The sequence below is a fragment of the Panthera onca genome, chromosome E2 (genome assembly GCF_046562875.1).
Source record: "Panthera onca isolate mPanOnc1 chromosome E2, mPanOnc1 haplotype 2, whole genome shotgun sequence".
Taxonomy (NCBI): Eukaryota; Metazoa; Chordata; class Mammalia; order Carnivora; family Felidae; genus Panthera; species Panthera onca.
In genome coordinates this window covers 38,814,493-38,840,876 of record NC_138353.1, presented here as the reverse complement: position 1 = coordinate 38,840,876, position 26,384 = coordinate 38,814,493, and the positions used below count along the sequence as shown (strand labels likewise).

At 35.1% G+C, this 26,384-nt stretch overlaps 1 long non-coding RNA gene across 1 annotated transcript in view; it reads right to left on the bottom strand.

Moving 5' to 3' along the window:
• Positions 1-4,318: 4,318 nt before the first annotated feature.
• Positions 4,319-26,384, bottom strand: part of LOC132691342 (uncharacterized) — a 32,537-nt gene continuing 10,471 nt past the window's right edge. Inside the window, exons 2-3 of the long non-coding RNA XR_009615694.2 lie at positions 20,240-20,314; positions 4,319-4,597 (exon numbers count right to left, since the gene is read on the bottom strand). This is a non-coding gene — a long non-coding RNA (uncharacterized LOC132691342). The remainder of the gene's footprint in view (positions 4,598-20,239; positions 20,315-26,384) is intronic.

Genomic DNA, 26,384 nt, shown 5'->3' with positions numbered 1-26,384 from the left:
GAGTTCTTTATGATAAGGTGATTTTGCAGTTGTGTGAGTCCCAATTTTAGCAACACTAGCATCCCAACCACTTTGTATATGCTGATCTCCTCAGGGAAGTGATGGGATTTTCTGGGCATCCTAACAGAAGCATGTGCTATTTTGTGTATGGAAAAGCATATACAAAAGAAGAAGCATATATCAAAAAGAAAGAATAAAACCATATTCTGTTGTATGAGTAAAACTAAGGACAATCTTTATAATGAGAACTAATTGATCAGAGTACCTAGCATATATATTTGAGATTTTTTATGACATTTTATCCTCCATGCATTTGCTCACTGTATTTTGCATGTTAGGTGTTATCACTGTAGAATGTCATTTAGTCCCATTAATAATTTCAAGAAAGCAGGAAAAAGGAGAAATAAGGGAAGAGGAGAAAGAAGGATGGGGAGAAGCAAGACAACACATGAGTTTTCTTATATTATGATACCTTGAGGCAGAGAAACAAAGAACCCCAAATTTGATTTCAAATAGATGCCTTAGCTAAGAAAACAGACTAAGATTCAGCCACCCTCCCTTGGATTTGCAAAAGGATACTTAGCAGCCTCTGTTAGGTAACCTCAGAGACACTTGCTTTCCAGGTAGCTATAATTGGTCTGTGCTTAAAAGCAACTAAAAACGGTAAACACATGAGAAACAAGATATACCTGCTGAGTGACCTTGGAGAAAGTTGCCTTCAGCACCAGGCTGGGGACAGTCACATCATTATAAGGGACTAGGAGCACTAGCCTATTGGAATAATCAGACTTTGGAGGACATTTTCGCGGGTGGCAGCTCCTGGGTGCCGGTCTCTCACGCGCCCATCACGGCACCAGGTGCTTTTGATTATGTGAGAACAAGTGAGATCTACCTTGAGGTATATCAGCATTCCAGTTGGAGGTATTAAAATTCTGCATGAGGTAAAGCAGTGTATTAAGAGCTTTGCCACTTAGAAGCCTCTAAGCAGCTAAGATTCCACCACTGTTCCCAGCCCCTCTTGTTTCATTGGAAACATTAAATGACACTGCTCTTACCAGTTTGGCTGCAAAGTCATTAATTTTATGTTTGAAATAGAGAGCAAAAAAAAAATGCACATTTTCTTAGTTTTTGAGATGTCAAGTGGGTTTCACAGAACCCTGAAAGAAAAGTTCCTATTTTTTTTTTTTTCTTTCAAGATTTAAGATGCTCTGAGAAGGATGACTGCCTGGCATTGTTCCATGAGTGTATCAATTATAGGAACTCTTCTATGTGTCATGGTCTAGAATCAGTGTAATCAAGGCATTTGTCAAAGTTCCCACTGCCGTAAAAGTCAAAAAGTAACCCTCCATAATACCATGGACAAAAGAAAGTATAATTCAGTCAAAAGGAACGCAATCAAGATTGATAAAATCCCATTCTTATGCAATTCTACCTAAATATGTGTGCCTTAACAACAACAAGGGCAATGATAATATTTATAAGGGATCGTGTTGTTAAGACATTATGCTAAATGCTTTGCCTGTGTTAGCTTATTTAATCCTTACAACCCTCTTCAAGTGGCTGTTATAATCATACCTATCACTTAAAATGATGTATTTGGGGCCTATGGAGATTGAGTAGTTTTCCTTGTGATCACATAGTTAAAAGGAAAGTTTAAGAATAGAACCAAGCTTCATTTGGCAGATTACAGAACCCATTTTTTTTTATTTTAATGATTGTTTATTTTTAAGAGAGAGAGAGAGCAGGGGAGGGGAAGAGAGAGAGACACAGAATAGGAGGAGGCAGGCTCCAGGCTCTGAGCTGTCAGTACAGACCCCGACCTGGGGCTCAAACCTACAAACCGTGAGGTCATGACCTGAGCTGAAGTTGGACCCTTAACCAAGTGAGCCACCCAGGTGCCCCATGTTTTATTTAAGTATTAGTTAGGTATTATTTATTATTTAATAACTTTTTGTGAGGACATAAACATATTTTCCTGAAACATAATGTTAAATCTGTTCTCTCTAGTGTCTTTGGTCATCTGCAACACCATCAGTGCTTTTCACTATGGGATCCTTTCTTTATAACATATATAATTTTAAATAACTGGAGTTTAAGAATTCCTGTGGTGTACATAAGCAGTACTTTCATCTGGCTCCTATTATGGATTTGGAACTCAAAGTCAGAAATTGAAGGAGCAGATAGAAACTATAACCACATTTGTTTTTTAAATATACTAGTTACATTTTTCCATGTGAGTTTAGTTATCCCAGTTACAGATGAAACAGACCAGATATTTCCCCCATCACCATTCCGTACTTAAAAAGCAAGAGTTAGAGCTGGAGATTACATGTTGGTTGTAAATAATTGATTGAAATTATAATTTAGTAGCTGGAAAAAATAAGGCAAGTGTCTTCTACAATAGGTTTTAAATCCCAAACTACTACTCTATATCTTTCAGTTAATTTGGGTGTGAGGCTAGAGCTATATTAAATACTCATCATCTCGTAAGTGATTTGTATATGCTAAACCACAAGGGAAACTCAAGAATTGTTGGATAGAATGAGAAGTGTGTTTCCTAGGAAAACTATGGTAGAAAAGTAGTGTAAAATACTGTAGGAAAACCTTAAAGAGATACGTACCAGAATCAAAACCAATACAAAACAAAACAAACAAACAAAAAGCAAGCTCAGCTCCCCCTGGGCCAAATAGCGCTTCAGTCAGCGGACTTTTCTGGGAATTCCGAGTTCTGATGGAGAATGCAATGGAATGGCTTTGCTGAGTGATTGCCCCTGCACGCAGACACTGTTAGACTGCTATCCAGGGTCCAGATGTCAAAAAACGGCTGATCACGGGAGAAATTCATTGTTTGTTTTACTCTAACTTCTGCCTCCTGTTAGTGAGAAGGAAAACATTCTATTCTTTTGTGCTAAAGATCAGGGGATTTCAAAAGTAAATGAGGTTGTAACAAATATCACCATTTTTTTTTCTTTTGGATAGCAGTAGCAATTGTCAGGGAGGAAAAGCAAGCCAGACATATCATAGAGCTAATTAAAATTATGTCAGGAGATAAACTAATTAGGACACCAGTGTACAGAGATATGTCATTGTGTCAGTCTACAAAAAAAAGAAGAAAGCATTGAAATTCTCAAAAAAAAAAAGTTAAATGAAATAGAGAATTCCATACAATAGCAGGAAAGCAAATTAATTACTGCTTCACTCAACACTGACAGAGAGCATAATAGAAATAGGAACCTCTCGAGATGTGTTTAAAGATAAAAACTTGTTTTTTTTAGCTAGCAGCTGTTTGTCTCATCCTGACATCCTTTCACTTTGTCAAAGTGAGTCCTCCTTCTCTCTGAGCACCTGAAGGAAGTCACTTAAATTCTCAGGAATATGTAAGCGGGGGAAGCCACACCATGCAAGTGAAATCCTGACAGTGGGTATACCTCTAAAGGTCTGAGTCTGTAAAATTATGAGATGCATTTGCATGAGGTGCTGACAAGCTTCACTGTGAGAGGAGAAAACACAAGAAACATTACAGCTCTTCAATTTCTGAAATCCATTTTTGTACACGAGCTACTGGTCATGTCTGCAAATTTCTCGAGCTGCATCCCATAAAACAACAAAATTGGGCACTGTCAGCAGAAAAAGAGCATTTTGAATACATCAGTCAGAAAACAAGAACATTTGAAAAACAGACTTAAGAAAAGGTCAAACGGGAGGTTCTGGAAACCCACTAAAAGCTCTCACGTGAATGCCTCTATCTATCTATTTGGAAACTAATATACTGCTGACTACCACAAACTTTCATTTCACATGATTCATGCTCATTTCATCTCCCATAGCAAAACTTAATTAAATATTTCTACATCTGGCTTCTTGATATGCTTTTGAAACTTTTGAAATAATTCCCTTAAGCCTCGAGAACTCCTTGAAAAAATATATTTATGAGTACAAAGAACTCTGCTAGAAGTCACCATGGTTAATTACAATAAAACAATCTTTGTGATTGGTATCATGTATAAAGTTAATTGTCTCATTAACCTTAGCCATTATAATCTAATCCCATTATAGATGAGAATCAAAAGAAGGGCCAGAGATGAAATATAAATAATGACATCAAAATAGTGTATATTCCTCCATTGTGATCTTCAAGGTTTAAACGCATGTCTCCTTAGGCTAATAACTGATAAGTGTTGTAATGTCAAGATGATAGATTGATAGAAAACTGGCCATGCTGTGTCAGTGACATCTTAGGGTATCTTAGCACATTTCAGATTTACTGTTTTTACTTCTCTTTGACATTTTTATCTCCAGACAGCAGAAAATTAAATGATTACTTGAATGAATTATTTAATGAAATAAAATGAAATAAAACCAAGTCTGTTCAATGTTCAATAGATCTCTTGAGATAGATTATGAAAGAACATTTGCAAACTTCTAGTTGGTCCTTGTGTCCATGGGGTTAGAGCAAGGAAGAATCGAAGATTCTAGCTTGGTACCTGAAACACTGGATGAAGTGACAGGCTTTGACCAGCGTTGAGGAAGCAGCATCAGGTGTGAGCAATGGATCTTTCATTGTTCTAACAGAAGCTGAAAATCTGAAGTCTAGGGGCTGAAAGATAATTTAAGAATGCAAATGATTAGCCAGATATCAAAGTCACCTGGAAGAAGTAGAGTATGATTTAGTCCTAGTTTGACTCAGATATTGCTAGCTAAATGTATTCCTGAATTGCTATCTGGGTTGCATTCAACTGACCCAGATATTATGTATCAAAATAAAAACAGTAAACTACAAAATAGGCAAGATCCACCATTAACTGAATACTTACCATAATAGTAAGGATTAAATCAGGTTTTACCTATACGTGTAAGCACTTAATTTGCTTTTTTATTCCCATTTAACCTTCATAGTACCCTTTTGGGTAACTAATTGTCTAATTAATTGTGCCCAGTTTATAGAAAAAGTCCAGACTGAAGTGCCTATTATGGCTTGGTGTCTTGTCATGTAAGGAATCGTACTGGCCATCGGTATCACTCTGACTGCCTAGGGGGTGTGTGAAAGAGACTGTAATTTGATACTCGTGTGAAATCTTTGAGCCCTACAAACTAGAAATGTATGACTTGGCACACTAGGAAACATGGACAATTAATTTACTGGTCTTTGCCCAATAAAACATACACAGTTCCTTTAGGGGATGAATAAGGATACGTGTACAGATAGAATGTAGGAGATGTGATAAGAAACAAGAAGCAACACTGGGGCGCCTGGGGGGCTCTGTTCAGTTGAGCATCATGACCTCATGGTTCCTGGGATTCAGCCCCGCCCCATCCTGTCTTGCTTCTCTCTGAAAGCACTGAGCCTGTTTGGGATGCTCTCTCTCTCCCTCTCTCTGCCCTCTCCACTAGCAGGCCACAAAACTTTCTCTCTCTCTCTCTCTCAAAATAACTAAACTTTAAAAGTTAAAAAAAAAAAAACAAAACAAGAACCAGAGAGATTGTCTTTTCTTTAGAGATTAGGCCATTGGATGTTAGTTGTACTTAGTTTTAGTTTCTTTGTATTTATTTTGTGGATTTTTGGTCATATGCTTTACCCAAAGAGAATAGTATGGAAGAGTATGGAAAAGTTCAATGTAAGAAGCTTTTGTTAATGCTCATAATCTTACGGTATCTTTTCATAAAAGGCAATTCCATATACTTTACACAGGCAATATAAAAAGAATATGTTTGAAAATCTTAATGGAAAATAAACTATAATCATTTCATAGTTAAAATAGAGTTATTTTTTATATTATTTCTTAGTAACCAGCTCTCTATTGTTTTCCTAAGGAAGAGAGAAAAAATATATAAGGAATCTGTGCTGGTTAAAAAGATAAAATGATGAAAACTTCAGTAACAGAATAAAGCCTTCACGGAAGGTTCAGGGGCAGATCTAAAGGGCTACTTTTTCTTTTAGTAGAGTTCATCCAATGGGGGTGGGCACAGAACCTTTTTGAATAAAAAAAAAAAAGGTACTTGATAGAGTGCCTGGGTGGCTCACTAGGTTAAGCATCCAACTTTGGCTCAGGTCATGATCTCACAGCTCATGGGTTCATGGGTTCGAGTCCCACATAGTGCTCTATGCTTACAGTGTGGAACCTGGAGCACGCTTGGAGTTCTGTGTCTCCCTCTTTCTCTGCCCCTTCCCTACTCAGGCTCTGTCTCTCTCAGAAAATAAATAAATAAACAAATTAATTAATTAAAGAAAATACACGTTAAAGAAAATTTTAAAAAGAATAAAGGTACTTGAGGAATAAGGGCCCAACTGCTATGGAGATTGATTCTAAAATATGTCCATTACTCTTTGGGTTGCAAAAGAAGCAGGTGGCAAAAAACTCTGCAGCTGTTCTCCCGTTACCCTCTGATATTCTGCCCTGCTCCTTCTCTCAGGTCTTGGTCAGTCTTGATCCCTGTTGCCTTCTCTCACACCGATTGCTCTCTTTTTTTTGGGTCCTGATAATTTTCTTACTGTATTTAATTAGCTTATGCAATTTGCCACGTATCTTAGCTGAACTTGTGAGTACTGAACAGGAAATTTAATCCAGAAAGTACATCAATGAAGAAAGAACGACTTGTCTTCACGATGTGAAATGTTGGGGTCTGGGAGTAAAGACCAGTCAAGAAAGAAATCTCGAGACATCTTCAGTGCAAAAAAAAAGGTGGTTGTAGGGACACCTGGGTGGCTCAGTTGGTTAAGCGTCGACTTTGACTCAGGTCATGATGTCCCAGTTGGGGAGTTTGAGCCCTGTATCAGGGGCTCTGTGCTCACAGCTCAGAGACTGGAGCCTGCTTAGGTTTCTGTGTCTCCCTCTCTCTCTGTACCTCCACACTCATTCTCTGTCTCTGTCTCTGTCTCTCTCTCAAAACTAAACATTGAAAACAAAGCAAAAAATTTTTTAAAGATGGTTTATTCAAGCATGAGGATAGGACCTGGGGGCAGAAAGAGCTGCATTGGGGTTGTGAGGAGTGGCTGATTGTATACTTTCAAGTTGGGAGGGGGTCAGGGATACCTTAAGTTTCTAAGGAATTTGGAAGTAAGGTTTCCAGGACCTTGAGAGTCATTTTACTGTCTTATGAAACTTTAGTCATGAGACGCTTCAGATACATATCATTGGACCATATGCTTGGAGGATGATTACTAACATGTATCTTGGTGGGGGGTAGAGATAAAGTTTACAAAGGCATTTTTATATGTTAAAGGAGACTTACAGAAGTCTGGAGGTCAGGCTAATGTCAAGCTAATGTTGCCTTTTGCCCTTAGCAAAGTATTAACATTGAGGCAGTTAAGCCCCTGGAATAAGGTCACTCTGCCTGTCCCAAGTATTTGTCAATGGGTTGCAAAGGAAATTTATTTATTTTTTTCTATATTTCTTTTGCCTTTGTTCTCCACATCATAAAGGGCTAGCCTACATGTCATCAGATATGCTAAAGGAGGGTGACCAGTAGTGAATCCTTGTGTGGAGAATTCTGGAAAGCTTTCAGGGAATAGGACCACAGGCTTGTAGAACATAATGCGTTTTTCAGGGAAATCGGCGTCTGTACTTTCCAGCCATGGGCTTTTGGCTGGTGGTTCTTTGAAGCTTATCATTTAAAATTTCAACATAATAGAAAGCAATCTTAGAAAGAATTCTGTAGTTTTGTCTTTTCTTTCTTCCTTTCTCTCTCTTTCTCTTTCTTTCTTTCTTTCTTTCGTCCATCCTCTTCCCTGTGTCAGGGCTTGTGATTACAATGTAAAGAAAACTATGAAAAGTAGCATACAATAAGAGGGTAGAGATTGAGAACACAAAATTCAATTCCTTAGATATTCTTTAGCAAACAAACAAAAGGAAAAAAAAAACATACCTCCTGGAGGCTGAAACTTGAATATAAAATTCAAAAACTCAAGTGGCTTCCTGGTTCTCTCCTAAGGATTTCATGGTCTAATTTTTCTTTGTGTATGTATGTATGTATGTGTGTGTGTGTGTGTGTTCATTTCTTGTGTGTGTATGTCTTCTTCCTGAATACTAAGTTCAGTATGCTTACAAATAGTTTCTCCTGCACCACCCTGTTGGCCAGCATGTTCTTTGGGCATTGTGGCCCTGACTCTTACCCGGTTCCAAAGATAATTCAGCTCAGAGATAATAATGCCTAAATGCAGACCCTATTTGTCTTATTTTCATTATTAAATAGTGAAATCAACTAACTCACTAGCTCAGTAGGTGGACCCTGCCCATTTTTGAGCCAATCAATGTTTGTCAATATAAAAATATTATAACTTAGGCCTACCCTTTTAGCAGTTCCAGTGGGTATGGTGTATCTCAGAGCAGCTAGTGACAAATGGGTAAAGCAAGCATTAAATTATATGTCTATGGTATATTTTTGTATTTCTTTCATACATGCATGTGATCAATAATATTAGGATATCAAAGATCCTATAGAATTGTCTGGAGGTTTAGAATGATCTATTGTACATAGGTTTAAATATATTTTATGTTAATTTCCCCATTGTGAAGAGATTTTCGTATAGCTCTGTTGTGAAAGAGTATTAAATAAATCAGTAACTAGCCAAAATATCTCATTATTAACTGCAAATCATCTCCAATTCTCCATATGAGTAGTTGAAAAGAGGAAATATCTTTAAAATAAAACTAAGGGGGGGCACGTTGGTGGCTCAGTTGGTTGAGCATTCGACTCCGGGTCAGATCATGATCTCAGGTTTCTTGAGTTCCAGCCCCGCATTGGGTTCGCTGCTGTCCGTGCAGAGCCCACTTCGGATCTTCTGTCTCCCTCTCTCTCTGCTTGGCACCTGCTTGCACCTGCCCTCTCTCTTTCTCAAACAAATAAGACTGATGAGCAAACAAACATAGTGGCTATCAAGCAGATTGTAAATATATAATGTGTAATTAAATTCTGCAGTGACATTCAGGTGTCTTGGGGTATTAACATTGTTATGTTCATCAAAAAGGGAAAGAAAATAACTAAGTGACAAACATAAATATTACTCAAATTACCAAACAAGTAGCACACGGTTTTAAAAAATGATTTTAATAAAAATTTGGCATTAGTAATTATTTACGACATATAACTAATTTATGTCTAATATTGATACATGCTTGGTTACATATTGTTTTCATATTTTATGGTTTGATGAAAGTATTCATAGGAAAACACCTATTGAGGTGTACTTTATAAACTGTATTTGATAGAAATACTGAAATCTAGTCATTTGGTATGTTTCAAAGCATATTGATTTTAATTTGGAAGATATCATGAGTAAAATGCTTAAAGTCTACAAAATGTCTTCAACATTTAGTAAAAAATAGCAGTAAATAGACAATTGTCAACGTAACTAAACTGCTCACCTACAGCGTATATACACACATACACATACGCACGTGCACACAAATACACAATAGTACCACTAAGCTTCCCACAAACTCTCTATTGTATTAAATGAGATGGAATAGCAAATGTGATATTTTATACCAGAGCCCTATTAAAAATTCTTTAATCTGAAATGTATTTGAAGTCTGCCCTTCTAAGTAATCAACATGGTAATTATTTCAGGAATCCAGCTTTTTTTTTTTTTTGATGATTATCTTTAGAAAGATTGACACTTAAAATAAATGGATAGTATCAGCTATATAAATGCTTACAGTATATTATTATACTTTAAAATTTTATTCATGGCAGTTTTGTACAACCCAGTTGCTTATAATTTGCTGTAATTGCTCCTCAAATAGAGCATTAAGTTTTATGGCTTCATATTTTCCTTGACTAAAAGGCTTTATTACCATAACAATGCACAGAAAATGGAAATATTGATACCCATAACCTCTAAGTAATGTTTGCTTATTATTTAATGTACGGATATGCAGCTTAATTCTAAATGAATCAGAAAGTACCAAGGAGTTTTGTTTTGTTTTGTTTTCTCCCCCTAACATATTATTTCTGTCCTAATGGTCTTAGAAGTCTTCGAGAGTAGCGACATTGTATTTTATTATGCATTTTCGTGTATAACAAGGAAGAGGTCTCTGCTAATACCTGAAATAAAAAGAACAGTGTTCTAATTTAAACCTTGGTTTCTTATTTTTCCACAGACCGATGCCCTTTGTGGGAGCATCGAAATTTATAGCCAAGCTCAGATCTATTAGGATCAAGACATAAAAGGAAAAAAAAAATGGTCTTTAGTGCAGAGGGAAATAACCTTTTACAATATTAATAAAGGCTCTCTATACTTACTATATTTCTTTGACCTATAATGTCAGAAATATAGATTGCACCCTTAAATCATGCACTTCTAGCTTCATACCAAATTTGCACAATTCGACTTTATCACAAATGTATCCAGATTTTTACAACATCTGGCACATTTATAGCAATTAGTTCTGGGCAGGCTGTAGTGCCGCCAGTCTAAATTGCACAGTCCAAGAACATACACAAATTATGATTACTAATGATTTATTCAATGATGAAGTAATTCATCTTAGTCAGTTAAAGCCTACAACTATAAGAGTTGACAGTTGTGATTTGTGCTATGGTTTTCTTTGATATCATCAAGTTCTTTCTCAACGTTGAACCAAATGGATACAAAAAGTGAAAAGCAGTTGAAATAAATACTATGCCATGGTAAAACATTCTTTATACTCATGGGGTAAAATGATAAAATCTCACCAATTATACCAATTTCTTTTCAAAATAGATGAGTAAAGCACAGTGTTTGCAATACTCTGAGAGATCTTGTAAATCTTAATTAATTCAGTTTTATCACCAATTGGCTAAAAGCCTTCTGCCATTTATAAAGAGTTTCATATATAAAAACCTAATAAAATATTTGAATTATGATTAACAGTGTTGATTTTTTGAAACACTGAACTATAATTTGTGGGTTTTCTGTATCCCTTAAGTTGGAATTTCTTTCCCCTTTTTCTGTGCTTATCTGTACTCTGTTTATGTTCAAGTTCTGCAAGGTGCTTCCCTAGCAACGTTTTTTTGGTGAATTTTTTCCCAGATCACAGAATTTGGAATTAATTGCATTTATCTTGGTATACCTATTGCTATTTCATTTATTGATGATAATGCAACATTGTTAAGTATCCGATCCTGTATATTCTGTATTCCTCATAATGTTGACAAAGTATGAGGTACACAGTAGGTATTTTAAAATTTTTGCTGCTCTGTTTTGGAAAAGACATGAGCATTATGGCTCATTTGAGTGCATCTTCAGGAGAGTAAGTTTTTTTTTCTTTTTTATGACAAAATGTTAATAAAATTTGCAGTGTGATCTCAATCTTAAAAAAAAATTTAGACCTGTGCCCCTCCTCCATCCTGTATGTGAACAGGGACACGAGATTGATTATCACCAATGGAGGGAGATAATGTCTTCTCAATTCTCTCTTTCCATTTGCAGAGGACCTATCATTGGATCATGGCCCTGGGAGATGGCTGAACTACAGGGTACTAGGTAGTCATTTATCTCTAATTCTGTATTGGAAGAGAACACTCACTGATCATTAACACCCATTTTGACTTTATGTGGATAAGAATTCATTTTCCATTGTGTTAAGCTACTGAATTTGGGAGTTTTTGTGTTTGAAAAGCTGTTATTAATGTGTCTAAATAGGGATCGTCATTCTTATTTTTATCTTTAAATTGGATTGATTGTATTATTTCTATTACCCTAAATGGGCTTCTCTTATTTTTTCATGATTATGTATTACTGTGTTATTGTAAAATAAAACAAAACATACCTAGTGGCAGTCTCCTTCCATGTGCCAGTAGGAAGGCACATTTTTCATGTCAGTACACTTCTCGCTATGCATATATTTTGATAATCAACCTGATCTTAATGAAATTACACTGATTTCTTGGACCTTGGGCTAAGTCTGAACTATTGTTGGATGCCTCCAGATAATCTTCATTTCTCTAGCACTGACCCACAAACTCTCACTGAACCTATTCAGTTCTCAGGGATAATAAACTCATTATTTTTTCTCTAGCTTCACTGAGGTAATAATAGACAAACTAAAATGAAATATATATGTATATTACATTAAAGATATATATCATATTAATATATAACATATATGATAAATATATATGTGATATATATGATATATATATGATAAATATATATATTATATATATGATAAATATATATATTATATATATATTAAGGTATACATCGTGATGATTTAAGATATACATATCCATTGTGAAGTTATTACCACATTCAGGAATATTAAATTCATTACCTCACCTAGTTAGTATTTTTGTATGCGTGGGTGTTGAGAACACTTCAGATGTACTCTCCTAGCAAATTTCTGGTATACCATACTGTGTCCTTAAATATAATCACCATGTTGTATATTAGATCCTCAGAATTCATTCACCTTGTGCCTGAAACTTTGTACTTGAAAACCACCATTATATTCTGTTTCTATGTTTTTGGCTTTTTTAGTGTCTACATATGAATGAGGTCATATTGGATTTATCTTTGGGTGTCTGTTTTATTTCAGTTAGCATAATGCCCCCCCCAGCTTAATCTACATTATTTCAAATGACAGAAGTTTCTGTCATAAAAGAATGGCTGAATAATACTCCATTGTATCACATATACCACATTTTCTTTTTCTATTCACCCATTGGTGGACACTGAGGTTGTTTTCATATCTTGACTATTATGGATAGTGCTACAATGGTTGTAAGAGTGCAGACGTCTTTTAAAATACCAACTTCAATTCCTTTGGATATATGCCCGTAAGTGGGGTTGCTAGACCATATGGTAACTCTGTTTTGAATTTTTTAAAATTTTTTAAATGTTTTTATTTGTTTTTGAGAGCGAGAGAGACAGAGAGAGACAGAGCACGAGCTGAGGAGGGGCAGAGAGGGAGGGAGACACGGAATGAGAAGCAGGCACCAGGCTCTCAGATGTCAGCAAAAAGCCCTACGTGGGGCTTAAAACTCACAAACCACGAGATCATGACCTGGACCAAAGTTGGACGCTCAACCAACTGAGCCACCAGGTGTGCCTCTATTTTTAATTTCTTGAGGAAATTGCATGCTGCCTTCCTTAAGAGCTGTACCAACTTACCTACCTGCCAGCAATGTACAAGGATTCCCTTTTCTTTACACCCTTGCTAATGCTTGTTTTGATAATAGCCATTCTAACAAATGTGAAGTGATATCTCATTGTAGTATTGATTTGCATTTTTCTCATTACTAGTGATGTTAAACATCGTTTTATATGTGTGTGTGTGTATATATATATATATATATATATATATATATATATATATATATATATTGCCTTTTGTATATCTTCTTCAGAAGAAATACCTATTCAAGTCTTTTGTCCATTTTTAAAATTTAGACCATTTTTAGAGCAATTTTATGTTCACATCAAATGTGAAAGGTTCACATATTTCATTTATGTCCTTAGTCCCCATAAATTCCTTCATTATCAACATCTTCCAGCAGACAGATGCATTGTTGCAATTGACAAACCACATTGATACATCATAATCATCCAAAGTATAGTTTGCATAATGCTTCACTCTTTGGCTTGTGTATTCATCATTACAGTATCATACACACCATCTTCACTGCTTTGCCTAAATGTGTCCCACCCCCCAGCCCGGGCAAACACTAATCTTTTCTTTTTTACTGTCTACATGGTTTTGCCTTTCACAGAATGTCATATGATTTGGATCATACAGTGTATAGCATTTTCAGATTGACTTCTATCCGTTAGTATTATGCATTTCAGTTTTTCCTCCATGTCTTTCAGAGCTTGATCGCTCTTTTCTTTTTAGCACTGAATAATATTCCATTATGTGGAAGTACCACCATGTATTTATCCATTCACCTACTGAAGGACATCTTGGTTGCTTCCAGGTTTTGGAAATTACAATTAAAGAAGCTATAGACATCCATGTGCAGGTTTTTGTGAGGACATGGTTTTCAAGTCCTTTGGGTAAATAGTAAGGAGCATGATTTCTGGGTCACAAGAGTCTTTTTAGATTTGTAAGAAATTGACAAACTGTCTTCCAGAGTGGCTGTACCATTTTGCATTTCTGCCAGCAGGGAATGAGAATTCCTTTTGTCCACATCCTCACCAGCATTTAGCATTCTCATTGTTCTGGCTTTTAGCCATTTTAACAGCTGTGCAATAGCAACTCATTCTTTTAACTTGATGTTCCCCAGTGACATATGGTGTGGATCACCTGTTCATAAGCTTAATGTCATCTATATATTTTCTTCGGTAAGGTTTCTGTTCACATCTTTGGCCTGTTTTTTAATAAGGATGTTTATTTTTGTTTAATTTTATGACCTCTTTGTATATTTTGAATAACAGTTTTTATCAGATCTGCTCTTTACAAATATATTCTCCCAGTCTGTGGCTTGTCTTCTAATTCTCTTGACATTATCCTTTGTGGAGCAAATATTCTTAATGTAAATAAAGCCAAGCTTATCAATTATTTCTTTCATGCATTGTACCTTTGATGTTGTATTTTAAAAGTCATTGTCATCCTCAAGGTTATCTGGTCTTAGTCCTATGTTGTCTTCTAGGTATATTATAAATTTGTGTGTACATTTAGATGTACATTCTAGATGTGTGATCCATTTTGAGTTAATTTTTGTGACAGGTATAAGGTCTGTGTCTATATTCACTTTTTTTTTTTTTTTTTTTTTTTTGCATGTGAATGTCCAAATGTTCCAGCACCATCTGTTGAAAAGTCATTTATCCATTGTATTGCCTTCACTTCCTTGTCAAAGGTCAGGTGACTGTTTATGTGGGTTCATTTCTGGGCTCTCTTATCTATTCCATTAATCTGTTTGTCCGTTCTTTAACCAATAAAACACTGTTTTGATTACTATGGCTGTATAGTAAGTCTTCAAGGCAGATAGTGTCAGTCTTGCTACTTTGTTCTTTTCCTTCAATATTATGCTGGCTATTCTGAGTCTTTTGCCTCTCCAAATAAAGAGTTTGTTGATATCCACAAAATTACTTGCTTGGATTTTCATTTGAATTGCATCAAATCTGTACATCAAGTTGGAAAGAACTTGACCATAGTGTGTCTTGTTATCTGTGAATATGGAATCTGTCGCCATTTATGTAGTTCTTCTTATATTTAATTTATCGCATTTTGTAGTTCTCTTCATACAGATCTTTTACATATTTTGTTAGGTTTATTCCTAAGCATTTCATTTTGTTTTTGATGCTAATGTAACTGAATTGTGTTTTTAATTTGAAATTCCACCTAATCATTATAGGAAAACAATTGACTACTATACATTACCTTTGTATCTTACAACTTGCTACAGTTGCTTATTATAGGAGGGTTATTTTGTCACTTCTTGGGATTTTCTACATATATGATCAGATCATATCACCTACAAATGAAGAGTTTTATTTCTCTCCTTTCCAGTGTGCATACTTTTTCTTTTCTTTTCTTTTCTTTTCTTTTTTTTTTTTTTTTTTTTTTTGTCTTCTTGCATTAGCTCTTTCAGTGTCATCTTGAAAAGGAATGGTATGAGGGGACATCCTTGCATTGTGTTTAATCTTAATGAGAAAGCTTTATGTTTCTCACTTTTAAGTATGATGCTAGCTATAAGTTTTTCATAGATATTCTTTATCACAGTCAGGAATTTCCCTATCTATTCCTAGATTTACTCACAGTTTTTATCATAAACGGGTGTTGGATTTTGTTATATGCTTTATTTTCTATTTATTGATATGATCATGTGATCTTTTTGTTTTAGCCTATTAGTGTGGTGGATTACATAATTGATTTTGGAACGTTGAACCAACTTTGCCTACCTCAGATAAATCCTACTGGGCTATATTTTATAATCCTTTTCATGCATTGTTGGAATTGAGTTACTAATTGTATTGTTGAGGATTCTTGTGTCTGTGTTCAGGAGAGATACTGGTCTGTAGTTTTTTTGTAATGTCTTTGTCTGGTTTTGGTGTTAGAGTAATGCTGGCCTCAAAGAATGAATTAAGAAGTATTCATCTCTTTCTATACCCTGAAAGTGATTGTAGAGAATTAGTATAATTTCTTCCTTAAATGTTTTCTAGAATTCATCAGTGAACCCATCTGGGCCTGGTCATTCTTTTTGGGAAGTTATCAGTGATTTCTTTATTTCTTTAATAAGTATTTTATTTATTTAATAAATATAGGCCTATTCAGATAATCTATTTCTTCTTATGTGAGTTTTGGCAGATTGTAATTTTCAAGGATTTGACCCATTTAATAATATTTGTGGGGATAGTTATTCATTGTATCCTTTGCCCTTTTGAAATTAGATTATTGATTCATTGATTTTTTTTATTGACCTATACAAGTGCATCGTGTATTTTGGGTATTAAGTCCTTATTAAATACATGGTTTGCAAATATTTTCTTACATGGTGTAGGTTAATTTTTCATTTTGTTACTTTCTTTGACGTGCAGAAGCTTTTTAGTTTGATGTATTTCCACTTCTTTTTCTTTTCTTTCTTTTTTTTTTTTTTTTTTAATTTTTGCTTTGCTCAGTAAGTGTAATCCCTCTAGCTTTGTTCTTCCTTCTGATATTGCTTTGGCTATTTTTGGGTCTTTTTGGCTCCATACAAAATTTAGGATTTTTTTTCTATTTCTGTACAAGATGGCATTGCAATTTTGACAGAGATTATATTGACTCTGTAGATCGCTTTGGTAGTATAGATATTTTACCAATATTAATTCTTCCTGGACAAGATATCTTTCCATTTGTTTGTGTCTTCTTGAATTTCCTTCATCCATGTATTTTACTTTTCAGTATACAGATCTTTCACCTCTTCTAGTTAAATTTATTCCTGGGTATTTTATTGCTATTATAAATTGAATTATTTTCTTTATTTTTGTATAATTTGTTGTTAATGTATAGAAATGAAGATACTTTGAGTTGATTTTGTATCCTACAGTTTTACTTTATTTATTAGTTCTAACAGTTTTTTGGTGGTGTCTTTTGGGTTTTCTATATTTAAGATCATGTTATGTGCAAACAGAGACAATTTTACTTATTCCTTTCCTATTTATTTTACTTATCCCTTTCCTATGTATTTTACTTTTATTTTATTTATTGTATTTTATTCATTTTTGTTCTAATCGCTCTGCCTAAAACTTCCAGTATTATATTGAATAGATACAGTGAGGGAGGGCACTGTTGACTTGTTTCTGATGTTAGAGGAAAAGCTTTCAGTTTTTCACCACTGAGTGTGAGCCCATCTGTGGGCTTCTTGTATAAGACCTTAATTATGTTGAGGTACATTCATTCTAATTTGCTGAGATTTTTATCTTGAAATGATGTTGAAATTTATAAAATGTTTTTTTTTCTGTGTCTCTTGAGATAGTCATGTGATTTTATCCTTTATTCTGTTAATGTGGTATATCCTATTATTTGTGTATGTTGAACCATCCTTGCATCCCAAGGACAAATGATAATGGAAAATGGTGTATGATCCTTTGAATGTGCTGTTAAATTCAGTTTCCAAAAATTTGTTCAGTTTTTGCATGTGTGTTCACCAGGGATATTGGACTCTAGTTTTCATTCTTGTAGTGTTCTTATATGGCTTTAGCATGAAGACAATGCTGGCTTTGCAAAATCAGATTGAAAGTGTCCCCTTCTCTTTAATTTTCCAGACGAGTTTGAGAAGGATTGGGGTTAATTCCTTAAATGTTTGGCAGCATTCATCCATGATGCCATCTGGTCTTGGGCTTTTTGGGGCGAGGGGGTAGTTTTTGATTACTGCTTCAATCTTCTTACTAGTAATTAATTGGTTTTGATTTTCTGTTTCTTCATGATTCACTCAGTAGGTTTTAAGGAATTGATCTATTTTTTTCCAGATTATCCACTTTGTTGGCTTATCACTGTTTATAGTAGTTTCTTATGATTCTTTGTATTTCTGTGGTACAAGTTGTAATATCCCTCCTTTTATTTATAATTTTATTATTTAAACCCTCTTATCTTTGGTCAGTATAGCTAAAGATTTGTGAATTTTGTTTATCTTTTCAAAAAGCCAGCTCTTATTTTCACTGGTCTTACTGTCTTTTGATTCTCTATTCCATTTACTTTCCTCTATTCTTCATTCTTTCCTTCATTCTGCTAACTTTGGGCATATTTTGTTCTTTTGCTAGTGCCTTGAGGTGTGAAGTTGGTTATTTATTTGAGGGTTTTTTTTTTTTTTAATGTATGCATTTACCACAGCAAACTTCTCTCTTAGAACTGCTTTTGCTGTTTCCCATAAATTTTGGTATATTATGACTCCATTTTCATTTGTCTCAAGATACTTTATGATTTCTTCTTTGACTCATTGCTTGTTCAAAAATGTGTTGTTTAGGTTCCACGTGTTTGTGAACTTTCTAGTGTTCCTTCTGTTATTGATTTTTAGTTACAGACCACCATGGTCGGAAAAGACACTTGATATGATTTCACTCTTCCTGAATTTGTTAAGACTTCTTCTGTGACCTAACATATGATCTATTCCAGAGAATGTTCTATAAGCACTTGAAAAGAATGTATTATTGTTGGATGGAATGTTCTATAAATGTCCATTAAGTCTGTAATTGGTTATAGTGACTTTCAAGTTCACAGTTTCCATATTGGTATTCTTTATTGGATTATCTAATTGTTCTTGAAAGTGGGGTATTAAGGCCCTCTATTATTATTATATTCCTGACTATTAGTTCCTCCTGTTATGTTAATATCTGATTTATATACAAAAGTGCCCTAATACTGGGTGCACATGCAGTTATGATTTCTATCTACTGTAATTAAATGACTTTGTATTTATGTAGTGACCTTAATTGTTTCTCATGGCAGATTTTAACTGCAAATTTGTTTGGTCTAGGTATAGCCACCCCTGCTCTCCTTTGGTTACTGTTTGCATAGAATAATTTTTTTCTGTCCATTCGCCTTCAGCCTACAGGTATCCTTAAAGCTAAAGTGAGTCTCTTGTAAGCAGCATCGTGTTATATCCTGTTTTTTAATCCATTTGGCCACTCTGTGTCTTTTAATTGAATAATTTAATCTATTTATATTTAATTTCACTATTAGTAGGTAAGGACTTAACTATTGCCATTTATTGTTTTTTCATTGTTTTGTAGTTTCTTCCTGTCTTTCTGTCTCCCTTTTGATTTGTGTTGTTGTTATTATGTTATACTTTGATTCCTTTCTCTTCATCTTTTGTTTCTACTAGAATATTTTTTGTGACTATCCTGAGGCTTCCATAAAACATCTGATAGTTATAAAATACTATTTTAAGCTGAGAACAATTCAGTTCCATACAAAAACTCTACCCTGTTACTTCTCCCCAATTCCTCATATTATGCTATTGATGTCACACTTTAATATTTTCATATTGTGTATCTTTTAATGATTTATTATAGCTTTGGTTATTTTTAATACTCTTTTCCTATAACTTTTATAGTAGAGTTAAAGTGATTTACACATCACCATTGCAACACAGAATATTCTGATTTGACTACATATTTTTTTATAGTTCGTTTATTTTGAGAAAGAGAGAAAGGGTGAGAGAGAGTGAGCACAAGTGGGGGAGAGGCAGAGAGAGGGAGAGAGAAAATCCCAAGCAGGCTCCACACTCAGTGCGGAGCCTGATGTGAGACCTGACCCCACCACCAGGAGATCAGGACTTCCTGAGCTGATATCAAGAGTTGGATGCTTAAACAACTGAGTCACACAGGTTCCCTACTACATATTTATGTTTTCCTATGTGTTTTATTCTTTTGTATGTTTTCATGTTATTATTTAGTGTCCTTTCATTTCAAATTGAATATTTTCTTTAGTGTTTCTTACAGGTCAGGTCTAGTGGTGAGGGACTATTTCAGCTTTTGTCTGAGGGTGTCTTTATCACTCCCTCATTTCTGAAGAGCAGCTTCACTGGGTATGGTATTCTTGTTTGGCAGGTTTTTCAAAGTATTGAAAAAAATTATTCCCACAAAGACACTTTTGTCCATGGATTGCTGCCAAATTTTTGTTTCTATGGAGAGATATGAATGGAAGACCTCTTACTTTGCCATCTTGCTGAAATATTCTTTTGGATTACATTTATCTGAATAATTGTGGTATTTATTTTATTGACACAGATGTGATCACAAACTACTCTTGTGCTGATGAGAAAAATAACCTCACTCTGCAAGCACTGATTTTTTTTTTTTAAATCATGATATGATTCTGCCTATAGAAGAGAAACTTACTGTATTTTCTTCCTTGGTTGGTAATTTTTTGAGATCATTCTTAGTAAGGCCAACAAAGGAGAATTCATCGATAATCTTAACTAAAGGCAAACAAGTGGGGAAATGTTTTTCAGCTGGTTTGTTCTACTAAGCATAAGGACCAAACATGATTGATATGTCCATCTTTCTCACAATTATGGAACAACAGGTAACTGAGTCTTCACAGACTTCAGTGGCCCAGAACTGCTCCCCTCCCATCTCTTCCTTTGCCCCTTGTTTCTGGTAATATTTTCAGCCATTTTTAGTTACCCAAAAATGTGATATAACTCTTTGTCCCTCCCTCTTGTCAGTTTACACCCTTAATGGTTTTCAAATCAGTGTCTCTCTCAATCTCTCTCTGTCCCTCCCCCTCCAACCCACAAAAACATCTGACATCCTTAATTCTGCCTTCTCCACTCAAATGTATCACAAATCCATCCCATATAATTTCTGAGTGTTCCCAAGTGAAAAACAGGATTACATAAATCTCTTGCTAATAATAAGTTCTTTCCCATGAGACTCTTAACTCCTACATTGTACGGTTTTTTTTCATAACTGATGATTCTATGTCCAGAACAGTGCTAGTACTCAGCACTTGTGAATAAAGAATCTCATTATAGGGAAATCTGAAAGCCTTATCTGAACTTGACTTTAGCTTTAGGGCCATTTTGGCTTATGTAATATCATTAATGAACTTACCACCTCCATTATAGAGTTTAACTGTGTCCACCTGCAAATTCTGCCATTGGCTGTAGCCAACTAGCATCTATATAAGAGTGTGTGGGCAAAGGGACAACTTGACTGTTTTTAAGGTCGTATTGCTGTCAGTGCTTTTCTGTTTATCTTTTTTTTTTTTTGTAGTTCACTTGGCTTTTGACAAACTACATTGATTTCTAATCTAACAGCTTCTATGATTTACTGTTTTGTTTTTATTTTCTCAACTCATCTTCAGCTATTTCTAGAGTTTCTGTTTTCTGATTCTTCCTTATTTCTGTGGGAATTTTATGTCTCTAGCTTTACTTCTTAGTTTCTCTCAATCCTCTGTTGCTGTAATGACCCTATTATTACCTGCTCTTAGTGATGCTGTCTAGATTTTTATGTAATGCTGTAGGACTTGTAAAAAGACCACACACTTGTCACCTGGCACTGTGATGTAGTAATAATGGCTAATTCCTATTTTGGGAGTATCTGGTAAAGTTTTAAAAGTTAACAACAGCCAGAAATTCCAGAAGTTGCCACTGATAAGCATGCTTAGAATAATGCTTGGGCATGGGATTTGTGAGGCAATGCTACTGAATTGAAAATGGGACAATTGAAATTGGAGTCACTGAATTCACGTTTATTACTAAGGTTGGGAAAGCTCAAGATCATAAACCAATTTAAAAGAAAGTCAGGCTTGTGTTCAAGAGCCATATTTAAAACAGGGCCAAATAAATAAATAAATAAATAAATAGCAAGCAAACAGGGCCAAATTCAAGGTCATAGATCAGGAAGAGTCATGAAGGATTCCTTGAGTTAACTTAGTATGAAAGAATCAGAGATTCTGTGACATAGAAAGAAGCTGAACCATGATTAACTTTACCCTCTCTTGCCTTTCATAGGAGCCTGTAAGTGATTACCGAGCCTTGAAAGGAAATTCTTAATCAGGGAGATAAGTAGTCCAAGAACAAGAGAAATTCCAGTATACTAATTGGAACTGCAACAAAAATGTGATCAGTTGGAGCCACATATATCCTTAAAGGAGCATTGTCTTCTCTAGGAATATTTTCTTTTACCTTTTTTTTTACCTTGATATTCCCGATGTTAATACATTACCACCATCTATAGCATCTTAGAGCCACCTTCAGCTACTTGCTACGTATGTTTTGCTCTCAGATACAAGGACAATGAGGAAAAGGAAGACATTTCATCATGACAATGAAGCAGCATGGCATGTTTCTGTCATATAATGGCCATTCTCCCCTTATGTGAAGTTCCCTAGAGAGTATTTCTTTTCCCATGAAGGAAATTTTATGTACATCTTTGGATAATCAGTGTCAAGAAGAGCACAATGGTGCAAACATATTCTTTCTTTTCATGATTGTTCACAGTTCTCAGTCCCAGTTGAAAAGACCTTTCTTCCTGATTTTGTACAGCACTGAATATACTGTCAATAAGTCATAAAAATTTCTGCAACTTCCTTTGCTTTCTCCTCTTCTGCCAGGCATTACATGTCAACATAGTCAGTGAATAAGACAAGATAGACATATTACATCAGGAGACTAAATCTCTAGGGTTGATGATATCCTTAGGGCAAGGTGCTCGATATTCTGACAGGTACCTTTCTTAAATTAGACTTTTCCTGTGTGCCACATTCTCTGTAGCCACTCAAGAGCAGAGGCAGTGGTATCAGATTGATTTGGGGGCTGCTATCAAATATAAATAACAATTAACTCTCATGTCACCTTCTAGCAGGCAATCACAGTTGCAGGATGCCTGCACTTCAAGAAAGAATAAAGACATCCTCCTTTGGGCTGAATGATATGAGAGCCATATGTCATGATCAGAAGAATATTTCTGCAACCTAACTGAAATCCTCCACCATTATACCAGACAGAACTCTAATTCTAATTGCCGGTTAGACTCTATTTATGACAGAGAGTTCTCTTTCAGGTCTAAACTCCTTAGCATGGATTGAAAGGAACTTACGGACCCAAAGATACCTTTGTAACCTCGTCCCCAGCTAGGCTCCACAATGCCATAAATTGTAGAAAAATGAATCATTGTTTTCTGATATGACTACATAGTTCCCACCCATAAGTCTTTCCTTATACTTGTTTTTATTCATTTATTTTTTGGGGGAATACTCTGGTCTCTATTTCACAATTAACTAGTCTATTAGATTTAGATTCAGCTTTAAGTTTAAAAAAGATAAAATATTAAAGTTTATTACCTTATTTAAAAAATTTTTGGTTTGAAATGCAGAAGGAACTTAAAGAATCTAGGACCAGTATGATGCAGTCATTAAGGGGCACCTGGGTGGCTCAGTTAAGTAAGTGTTTGACTCCAGATTTTGACTTAAGTCATGATCTCACAGTTTATGGGTGCAAGCCCCATGTCCACCTCCACACTGTCAGTTCTTGGGATTCTCTCTCTCTCTCTCTCTCTCTGTGCCCCTCCCCTGCTCATGAGCTGATGCACACTCTCTCTATACTTAAAAAAACAAGATGTATTCATTAATGTCAAAGTCCTAGATTTCTTCTTACTTGCAGTCATGCTATCTTCACCATATGCCTCCCTACCCTTTGCTTTAATACAGCCCTTCAGGCATCAGCTACCAGAATTGGAAAGAGGAGAAGAATGGACACTCACTAAAGACACTGTCTGTAGCTCACACATTCCTCTTATATTCCATCTGTCATTAGTTATTTACATCACCACATATAAGCTATAACAAAAATATAACCTTCGTTTTGGGTGTTCATGTGACTGGCTAACATGGTGGTTTTATTTTGAGAAAATAGCAAAGAATGAGAATCAAGAAACAACTAGAATATTCTGCCCCAACTGGTTGGTGAACTTTTCTAGCTATTCCTGGCCCCTGGAGCAAAGCAGATTAATCTCTTACCCATTTTCAAATAGAAACTTGTTAAAACATTATTTTACCATGATAACAACTCATATTCACTTAAATCTTAATGACTCATAAAAAGAGAAGCTGGAACTATATATGAAGGAAATGAAGATTTTGTTTGTTAGCTTTGTGACCTTCTAATTTAGGAAGAAATATCTGTGTGTGTGTGTGTATGTTTGTGTGTGTGTGTGTGTGTGTGTGTGTATCTGTCTGTCTCTCTCTCTCTCTCTCTCACACACACACACACACATATACAAGTATTTTGAAGTTCTAAAGTTCAGTTTCCTCATTAAAAAAAATAGTAGTAGTTGCTTCTTGGTGTTTTAGAGTTTTAAAATGAGGTTCTGTATGAGAAAATGTTTTCTAAATTATAGGTTGTATTAACTTTTTTAAATGATGGCCAGGTAAAAAATTGACCCTAGCATACTCTAGCATTATGATTCTTTTAGGATATAAATGGAAAAAATGATCAAATTCTATTAATTCAACTATAGATCAAGAACACTAGTATATATGAATTTAAGTTCCCCTTGTTTAGGCAGCAGATACTTTTTGAGTATCTTTTATGGTCTGAACACTAATTTGGGCCCTGGACTATAAGAGATAAGAGGACAGAATTTTCACTCACGGAGCTTATAATTGAAAGGAGAATATATATTCGAATAATGATGTAATATGGCATAATTATACGTTGAAGGAGATGTATTATATGAATGTATAAAAATGGAACATGGGAATTTGTAGGGGTATTTAGGAAATGATGGCTTTCTGAGGCTGTGATGTTTAAATATTAATCTGAAGTCTAAGAAGAGAGTAACTATGCAAAGAGAAACATTTGTAGGAGAACAGAGAAAAGGCAAATTGCAGGTAGAGGAAAGAGTATGTGTTAGGACCTTGAAATCAGAAGAGTCATAGGAACATTTAAGGATATTGACATGTTCACTTAACTGTTGGGAGCCCTAGTTTCCTAGTTTATAAAATAGAAATAATTATGAGTCCAAATTTCTTCACAGAGAATAAAACATAAGGTTATTTATAAACAGTCAAATACTACAAAAAAAGCGATTCTGTTTATCTATTATAAATGATAAAGCTGTAGGTGTTACATGCTTACTATGTGGTTTTCAACGCCCCTGCGTTTTGCAGTTAGGACTTTACTTTGTGCTGAATGGTCTAATTTATTTGGGTTTAATCAGAAGGAGAAACTAAAAGTTTAGATTTGGGAGGAAAAGTAGTAAAAACTACCAATCCTAGAAAGATACATGGATGCCCCGTTATTGGTGTCATCTGAGGGGAACCAGGGACTGGTTGGGGAACCAGTCCCTAAGCTTTATATAATCCTGGTTATTTATTTATCTGTAATTGTTAGTGGAAGAAGGAGAGTATGGAAGAGACGGCCCAGCAAATACATCTCTAAACACGACATCCTGATCTCACACCTAGATCCAATATTCCCAGCTAGTCTCCTGACGTTTATGTTTGAACTAACACAGTCAGATATTGCCAAGGCCTCTGCTCAAGAACCACATTCCACTGAAATCCACTCAGCATGACAGTCTTCATTCCACTGTAAGAAATACATTTGGTTGCCACTGTGTATTACAGTTGCTTGTAGACCACACAAAGGCAATGTGGTATGCCCCAAAGACCTTTAGCCTTCTTACTATAATTAACTGCTCCTAAATTTAACAAAAATCAGACAGAAAATTCCAATGTGTTACAGCATTCATTGCAAGGCAAAACTCAGTCTTTCTAACTAATTTTAAAATTCAGAATGTTATTTAGAAGCAATGATTATAGTGAGTGCCTACTATGCAGAAGGTGAACTTTTTGCTTCTTTCACCCAGCTTGCCTGATTTAAATATCCTTAACAAGCCATGTGATTTATCAGATAAAGCATTATTCCTTCATGTTGGCACTAAGGAAACATATTTTGACAAATAGTAAATTGCATAATCATATAGCTTAAAAGTAGGTGAGCTGGATTTTCAAATAAAGTCTACCTTACTCGACATCCAGTGTTTGTTCTCTTATAATTACCCCTCCCTTTGCAACTTTCCCCTCATGCCTCCACCCCCGCATACATTCTATAGTAAGTTATATAAAGATTGTTGAGAAGATGTAATGGACTTGACTGCTTTTGCTAAAACTGTCCTCATTAAAGCTATGACACCTTAGGTCAATACAGAGAAGAGAGAACCTGTTTGACTTGCAGAATCATAGATTCTGTTTAATTGACTTTCTGATACTTAAACTATATCTTCTACCTTAATTTCAAAATAAGATATGTACCTACTATCTTTAGTCCCCTCCTAATTCAGTCCCACTGATAAACCTTAATAATTCACAAACTGTATTAAACCATGAGAGCCTTGAGCAGTAGAACCAAACAGGGAGGTTTTTGACACCTGCTTCTTGGGAGTTATGATTCAAGAATACATTTTCTCAGACATTCTTGATTTTTAAAGATTTACAACATCACCAATTAAGTTATCCAAATAGCAAACAGCTCTG